The following is an 8,485-nucleotide window of genomic DNA, read 5'->3' as shown; positions in this document are numbered from 1 at the left end:
CGGCTCGGCTCGGCTCAGCTCCCCCCGCCCCGGGCATTCCTGCGGGGACCGCCGCCACCCCCCTCGCCAAGTACCCGGGGGGAAGGCAGCACCCCGCGGGACCCCCGCCGCCCTTACCTCGTCCCGGGGAGGGCGCTGGGGCTCTTCAGCCGCCCAGGGCCATGGCACCCGCGGCGGGGGCGGCAGCCGGCCGGGGGATCAACAGCCGCCCCTCCGGGGGCCGCGAACGCGGCGGCACCGCTCCCCCCGCAGCTCCCGCTCCTGCTGCCGCTCCGGCCGCTGCCGCTGCTCCTCCCGCGGGCCCCAGACCCTGACCCGTCCCCGCCCGCCGCCGCGGCGCCCCCTCCGCTAATTAGCGCTAATTGCCTGCCGGTGCTCGCCCCCCCGCGCTCCCCGCCCCGTCCCTCCGCCGGGCAGCGCCGCGCTCCGCGGTTCTGCCCCCGCCACAAAATGGAGGACGGCGGCGGCCGCCTCCTCCCCTTCCCCTCCCTCTGTCGCTCCCTCCGCCTCCCCGACGTGGAGAGGGAGTGGAGACCGCGGGCTCGGCGAGGGGCGGCCGCGGCTGCCGCCTGCTCCGCGCCCCGGCCCGGCTCGGCCCGGCCCGGCTCGGCTCTGCTCTGCTGTGCTCTGCTCTGCTCTGCTGTGCCGTGCCGTGCTGTGCCGTGCTGTGCCCGGCTCCGGCCCCGCCGCCCGCCCGGCTCCGGGGCAGCCCCAGCCAAGGGGGAACGGTGCGACCTGTTGGCCGAGCGGGGAAAGTGCAGCGGGCCCGGGCAGGGCAGGGCACGGCAGCGGCGATGCTCCCGCTCCGCCCGGCGCAGGCACGGCTGCAGCCCGTGTCCAGCTCCAGGCTCCGCTCTGCGAGGTACCAGAGACACGAGGAGCTGCTGGAAAGGGTCCAGCTGCGGCCACGAAGGTGTTGAGGGGTCCAGAGCACCCTCCTGATGGAGGAGACACTGCCGGAGTTGGGCTGGGATAGTCCGGAGGAGATTGAGGGGGTCCCGTCAATCCCTACAAACATCTCCAGGGATGCCAGAGGATGGTGCCAGCCTCTGTCCAGTGCTGCCAGTGACAGACGAGGAGCAATAACCTCAAACATGGCAAGTTCCACCTCAACGTGAGCAAGAAGTTCCTTCCACGGCCGGTGGCAGGGTCCGGGAACAGCTGCCCAGGAAGGATGCGGAGTCTCCCTCTCTGGAGACATCCCAAAGCCCCTGGATGTGTTCCTTTGTGACCTGCTCCAGGTGAACCTGCCTTGGCAGGGCGTTGGACAAGATGATCAGATTTTACAGCACAATTATGTGCCGTCTTTCTTTTTTTTTTTTTTTATGTAAGTCATAAGCTTTTTCCAGACCACATTGACTTTTGGAAGCTGTTGTTTTACTTTTAAAATGCAAAACACATGCACACAATGTTAGCTTAACATTAGTCTTTTTCCCCACAAGTATGAAAAAGAGTTCTACAAATCATAGCTCTTCCCCATTTTTGAAAGATGTGTTTAAAGCAGCCCTCAAAACTGTGGTGCATTTKGGATGATGCAATGGATTTACAGCTCTCAGGAAACTCTTCTTCCTATGCGAGGGAACCGGAATAGCAGAAGTCAGAGTGTTCACAGATCCTGTGAAACCTCTGTCACCAGTGCAGGGGTGTTGCAGAGGTCCTGGCTGTTCTGTAAAGGCAACGATGTCTCTCAAAGCATTAAATCCTAAAGTGTTCCAGGGACTAAACCTGGAAAATTTACACTATTGCCCTGTGAAGGTTCTGCTGCAGAAACTGTCTTGCTTTTGGGGACCTCTCCTGCCTCTAAATATTCGGGTACATGTGGGAGAATATCAGCCTGTGGAGGAGAGCTGTAGCTCCTTCTGTAGTTTGGGGAAACGGGAATAACAAAGCTGTTTATTTCTAAGACATTTCGATGAGAACATCTGTTTATAAACAGCCGTTCAGATGGTTAATTACAGCTGGTTTTGTGCACTAATGGGTAGGACACTCCTTCTCTAATGGATAATTCTGTATCTTAATGTCATCTTTGATCCAAAAGGACCCAGTTTTAGATTATTATACAGATTTTTGTTGTTCCCTGTGAGGGTGGGGAGCCCTGGCACAGGGTGCCCAGAGCAGCTGTGGCTGCCCCTGGATGCCTGGCAGTGCCCAAGGCCAGGTTGGACATTGGAGCAGCCTGGGACARTGGAAGGTGTCCCTGCCCGGGAGAGGGAGTGAGAGTGAGGTGACTTTTGAGGTTCTTTCCGACCCAAACATTCAGTGATTCTGTGGATTTGTCCCCCAGCATCAGCCCGGGTCTCAGCTCCGCAGCGGGAGCGGAGGGCAGAGCTCGCTCCGGCTGTCCCGGGGTGTTCGGGCAGGCAGAGCGCTCAGCCCGGGGCTGTTCCCGTTCCCCTGCCCAGGGCTGTTCCCCCTCGCTGCTCAGAGCAGCAGGACTCTGCCCAAAGCCGTTTTGGGGATCCTCTGAGTTTGGATCCGCAGCTCCACCCGCGCTGGAGGCGCTCCGGGTCTGCACAATGCCGCACCCGCAAGGGTTCTGCCCCCGGGATCTGACCCCTCTGAAAGGGTTAGTATTGAACGGAGCAGAATGGCAGATGTTTTCTGCCTCGCTCTGTAAAACTGGGAAAAGAATGTTACTGATTTTCCTTTCTCCATCTCCAAACGGGCTGAGCCAGAAGGAGCCCGGAGCGCTCCCGGGGCAGTGATGGAGGGGCTCTCCTGTGCCTGAGGCTCCCCTRGTGCTGCACAAACCTCTGTGGTCTCACACAGTTGTCCTCTGGGGCTGAACAACCCAACTTCCCTCTCCTTCAGACAGAAACGTTCCCTAGGACACCCCTACCCTGTAAAAATAAATGTAATGCACAGCCTGATAAGCTGCGTGTTCTGCCTGTTTTACAACATCAATATATACCCAGAGCATAACAACTTAAAATGTGTTATGTGATGATGGCCAGGGTWAAATACAACTCATCTTTGCTAGTTTATAAAAATGCATGAAATAAGTTGGGCTTCAACAAACTTGTGATTTTTTTTTTCAAGTAGCTGCAGGTTTGGTGGGAGCTCAGCACCCCCAGAATCCTGGGGAGCCACAGGGAGGGCAGTGCCAATTGCCATACTACAGATTTCCAAAAATCTATAAATGACTGCACATTCCTATGCCACAATGTAATAATACTGCAGAGATAACGAGCCTTGACCTTAACAAACACTAAATATAGACATTAAAATACAGAAGTGGAGAATATTATTAAATCATTAAAACATAATTATGGCTCTCAAAGAGGAGATCGGGCAATTCATAGAAGCAGGAGCCACTCTGAGCTTTGTGTACAGCATTCCAAAGGTCAGAAAGAACATCTGAGTCACCAAAGAAAACTCCTGTGGCTGCCAGATGAACCTCCCTGGGGTCAGCATGGACAGTGGGGGCACCTGGAAATGAGGGGATCTGTCACATCTGTGACAGGAGCGTGCAGAGTGTGAGGCACAGGCAGTGCAGATGTGGAGTCACACGGGGAAAGATGAGAATTTGCACTTATGGAATAAAGGCTGCATGGAATCCACACACAGCAACTCATAAAGTCCTTAAGCCTACTTGGAAGTACTTCCAAAAATAAGGGTAGTGTTGCCTTTTCCTATGAAATATCAATTCCACAGTTGTGCCACAGACAGCTYGTGTAAAGCAGAGCTTTATAGGAAAAGCTGCTCCTCCCTCTGCAATCTGCTGTCTCTCACAAAAGGGCAGTGACATGCCCAGTGTCTAATGCTCTTCCAAGGCCAAATCTTTGAAGATCTTGGTTGCCTTGTAAGGAGCTCAGTTTTGYTTCCTATCAGCTTGTGAGTAATTCTGCTTAATTCTTGAATATCCATCAGAGTCCCTYGGCCAGGGCCTGCAGCCTGTCAATCGTTTTGCAATAGGGAAGCCAAAATGGGATGAGGATGTTCCCCAGCTGTGGCTCCACAGCTCAGGAGCTGCTGCTTCTCCAGCAGGACATCACAGCATCCCGCACGTGTTTGGTGGGGGAACTCGGGGTCTGAGCTCAGTCCAAGTGTGCTTTTGCCATTAGCTGTGGTCAGTCAGAGCCTGAGGCTGTGCCATGCCCTCCCACCTCCTCCTCAGATTAATATCTTGGTATTTTTTGTGCTTTTTCATGTATTTCCCATGGTAGCCCTTGTCTGTTGTGCTCTGTTTAGTGCTTTGATTTCCCACCAGGTCCTTCACCTCTCCATGAGCTGCTCTGCAGTTCCTCCTGATGCCATTGCCCTTCCAGCTCCTTCCTCTCTGCAGGTATTGAGCTGCTTCATTTCAAATCCCTTTTTTCCTTCCCCTTAAAGGATCACGGAATGGCCTGGGTTGGAAGGGACCTTGGAGCTCRTCCCATTYCTGTGGGATCTGYRACAAAGGGCTGAAACTCCAAAGTGCTGGGACAGACAGAGTGAAATGCACTGGTCAGAAACGTGGGGGAAGAGAGAGAGGGATTAATTGGGTTAATTGATGACGAGGAGCACTTTGTGACAGGCTTGGGGTGAAGTCATGTGCAAGCACACACAAACAACTTAGTTGTTTTGAAGCTTTGCAAAAACATCTGGCAGCAACATGCAAGGAAGAGGAAACTTTTGGTTTATGCATCAAGACCTCTTTATGAAAAAAAAGAAAACTTGAGCTAATTACAGGATGCCTGCRAGAAGAGAACCACCTTTGATTGCAGTCCTATTTTTTCCTGCAGCACAATGCCTGGTGAAATCCAGTAGCCAAGTGGCACACAGATCTSAGTGGAGCCTGGGCATCACCAAAGCATGGGTGGGAGGGTTGTAGGGGCTCCTGTGTTACAGAGAGCCCATGGCTGTGTGGGAGCTCTCGGGCTCACCCTGGCTCAGCTGTCCTTTGGGACAGGTAGGAATTACCTGGACAGGTAAATCAGCCTGACCTGGCTCACCAGTCCTGGGCCAGCCCCATGAATTGCCATGTGTAAGGAGCCAGGCAAGCAGAAATGATGGAGAGCAGTGTTGGGAGTGCCTTTGTTTGGTTTGGAATGCTGGGGTGGTGATGGTGCTGCCAAGGGGCAAATTAACCCCCAAGGTGCTGGGAACCAGTGGGCACAGATGTGCATTCCCAGGAAAACTGGAATTCCCAGGGGTTCCAGCATGGCAGATCCATTGCAGAGGGCTCCACGCAGGGACTCACACCTATCTTGTTTTAAAGCAAGTCCTGCTTCCCCCTGTTCATGATTTCAAATCACGTTCTATAAATCCAGGGCTTGTCAGCAATAGAACAGAATTGTGTGCAGCTGGGTTCACTAATGAAACAAATTCAGCTGCGACACTGGCAGAGTGTTCAGCTCAGGCTCAGGAGTGAAATACGTAAGTAGAGGTATGAACAAAACCAAAATTGTTACCACTAAAAGCGAGCTTTATGAAATGCCACATACCTTTTAAAACATCTGCCTCTACAGAAAGAGATATGGTACCTCTTCAAATTGAAACCATAATTCCAAATTCTGCCATGTTTAKTACCCTGGATGGGTCCTAATTTAGAGCCTGAGCCAACCCCAAGAGCCAAGGGGAAGAATTCTTGGACTTGCAGTATGTATTCCATATTAAAAAAAGATTTTTTGAGCCTTTTCCTAAATATCACATACCCAAAATGGGACAATAAAAAGGGAATTAGGTAAAGAGATGGGACATAAAAATTAAGATRCTTTTCCTGGAGACAAGAAGAGAACACAGTAATTTGATGAAAGGTCTTGATCTTTTAATTTCTTATGGAAAAAGCACTTAATTGTCCTTATTCTTTGGGCTCCATCCTACTTACTCCTTGTGTTTTGTTCTTCCAGTATTTACGTGGATATAACTTCCAAAGGATTGCAGTTTTAAACAGGTTTCTTCTGTGATTTAGTTGGGAGATCTAATAAAACAACAGAAGACTTACCAAGGTATTTCCTCAGTGGGATTGTGTTTGGCATCAGACTGACATCAGAGAAATCAGTGCTGGAAAGAAAAAAACAAGTAAAAAGAAAATCACATTGTCTCATTTTATTTAWAGATGAAGTTAGAGACAGCCTAAACATTCTGGTAACACAAAGCTCTCTAGAACAGGTGGTTATTTTGCCACCTGAGAGTTTCTGCATTGCCAGGAGCATTGAAACMCAGACTTGTGAGTGGTTCTGAAACACTTCAGTGTAAATAAGCAGCAGCTCTGTCAGAAACAGCCTCACTTAAAATATTTCAAAGAGCCAGGCCTGACCCTCTTTTTGTTAGGAGCAGCCTGGAAGCAGCTTCTGCTTTCCCTGCAGCCTGTGCCCGGGTGGGCCAGCCCCTGTTGGCATTCCAGGTCACCAAAGGATGTGCATGTTGATTTTCCTTGTGTGCATTCTAATTTTCTGGCAGTAAATTCAGCCTGGCATTGGATCACCTGCTCACGCAGCTCAGACACCGGTCAGGCACCTCTGCAGCTCTTTACAGTTGGATTTTGGGTTTCTTACTTTGAATAATTTATTTTCAGCAGCCARCTTTGTCCCCTCCTGCCACCTCCTCTCCTATTCCAAGTCCCTTAGGAGCATTTGGAAAGGCACAGATCCCTGTGGGACTCCACTTAGCTGTGAAATGATCTATTTCTTCCCACCTTTTACTTCCACATTTCAACCACTTTTGACCCTTTAAAGGATGCTCTCAGTTGCCCTGGACAGCTCAATTTGTCTGACATGAAAGCCGTCCTGAAGGGGCGAGAGAGCAGAGGAACGAACGTGACCTTTTGTTAAAACCCCGTCAAAGAGAGATGATGGAGGCAGCTCTGCTGTGGGTATCAGCCCCAGGAAATTCCTGCTGCCAGGAGCAGAGCTGGCTCACCCTGCACAGACAGAGCTGCAGCAGGAGGAGCASTYGGGGTTTTGCCCAAGCACAGACTCGCTCACAGGATCTAAACTCCATCTGCACACTTCTCTCCAACCCGAGAGAACCTCAGCGAGGTTAATTGGCTTAGAGGCACTAATGAAGCTGCAGGTTTGGACTCCCCTGTATCAATGCAAAACTTCCTAAAAAAAAATAGTTTCTCCTGTGAAACAAGTCTTCTCTGGTTTTTCAGGTATGGTGTGGAACTCGTCGTTAATTTGCAGGTAGGAGCCAGCCACACCCCTGCTGTCACAGCCGAAGGGGCTGTGTGATGGCAGAAGTCCTGCAGGTGTGATGATTTATAGGATTTAGCAGAGATGAAGGGAACTCGGGGCTCAGCACTCACTGGGAATTATTACAAAAGTTTCTCACGTCTCTGAGGAGCTGCAGGGTGCTTTGAGCAGTCAAATATTGAGCCTTGCTGCATCGTTTGTCTGAGCTCACACGGGATTTGTGGTGTTTGCATCCCTGCCATGGCCCCTGATGCACAGGCACAGCCTCCTCAGGGTGTTCTGTGTGCTCACAGTGCCCATTTCTCCTGGGAAAGCTGAGGGAAATATTTGGAGAGTTGGAGAATCCCAGACCTGGATTCTGGGAGTGCCAGCAAAGGTGATTTTGTTCCCAGCAAAGGTGATTTTGTTCCCAGCGAAGGTGATTTTGTTCCCAACCCCTGCTGTGGGCAGAGACAGCTGCCCCCTGAATGAGCAGTTTAAGATATTCCCAATGAATGGATAGGACTGAGAAATATTTACTGATAAAACAATAAATACTCATTTTGGAATGACTCAGTCATAATCTGAGAGGAAGGAAAGAGAAGGCTACGAACAGTAACTTTTATACAGACTTGTGAACRAACTCCAGGAGTTGTTATATTGCCCCAAAAGGCTCTTTTGTGCTCACACGAAAGGTCAGGGTTTGACTTCTTCCATTACTGCTTAACAAGGAACAGGACCCGAAACAACTGCAAAAGGCAAATAAAAGCTTTACAGCGTGGTCTCCTTGCCAAAACTCTGCTGTGCCTGTAGCCCCCAAAGGGCTGAGATAGAGGCAAGGAAATCTGAGGCCAGATGAGCGCAAATTGCACTGTGGGGATTTGCGGGGAGCCGGGGGGCTCTGCCCCTCCGGAGCGCTGCCGGGGCTCACACGGGAACTGCTTCACTGCTTCACYCCGGGATTTCTGCAAAGCGAAACTGCCCGACAGCGTCTGCTCTSCTCAGCAGAACGAAAGTGAAACTCCGCAGGTTATTTTAGTCCGTCCCCGGAGCCCTTGGCACGGGAGGGAACGCTCCCCTCGGGGCTGGCTCTGCCGGGGCTCCCCAGGAGCTGCTCCCCCGGGAATCGAGGGCTGCTTCTATGGAGAGATCCTAAATAACTGAAGGGAAAACAGGAAAGCACAGCTCTGAGGGGATGCACGCTGCCTGTGCTGCTCCTTCTGGACCGTGTCCTGCTGCTCTGACGAGCCCGAGGCCGCGCAAAATAATGGGGAGACTCAGGAGGAGATGAAGAAAATGCCGTAAAATGCCTCATGTTTCTATTCTATTGCCACTGCCAGGCAGGATGTTCCCTCAAAATGAGAATCAGAGAAACTCAGGATGGTTTG

At 51.6% G+C, this 8,485-nt stretch overlaps 1 protein-coding gene across 1 annotated transcript in view; it reads right to left on the bottom strand.

The window, feature by feature from the left end:
• The window catches only part of NR3C1 (nuclear receptor subfamily 3 group C member 1), a 58,379-nt gene extending 58,047 nt beyond the window's left edge, over positions 1–332 (bottom strand). The window contains exon 1 of the mRNA XM_057384654.1: positions 118–332. The gene's annotated coding sequence lies outside the window, so the exon portion shown is untranslated. The remainder of the gene's footprint in view (positions 1–117) is intronic.
• Between the last annotated feature and the right edge of the window lie 8,153 nt (positions 333–8,485).

This window comes from Malurus melanocephalus, unplaced genomic scaffold (genome assembly GCF_030028575.1).
Source record: "Malurus melanocephalus ecotype Western Australia unplaced genomic scaffold, MMel_1.1 scaffold_730, whole genome shotgun sequence".
In the NCBI taxonomy this organism is placed as follows: domain Eukaryota; kingdom Metazoa; phylum Chordata; class Aves; order Passeriformes; family Maluridae; genus Malurus; species Malurus melanocephalus.
This window is presented reverse-complemented; position numbering and strand designations above follow the sequence as displayed.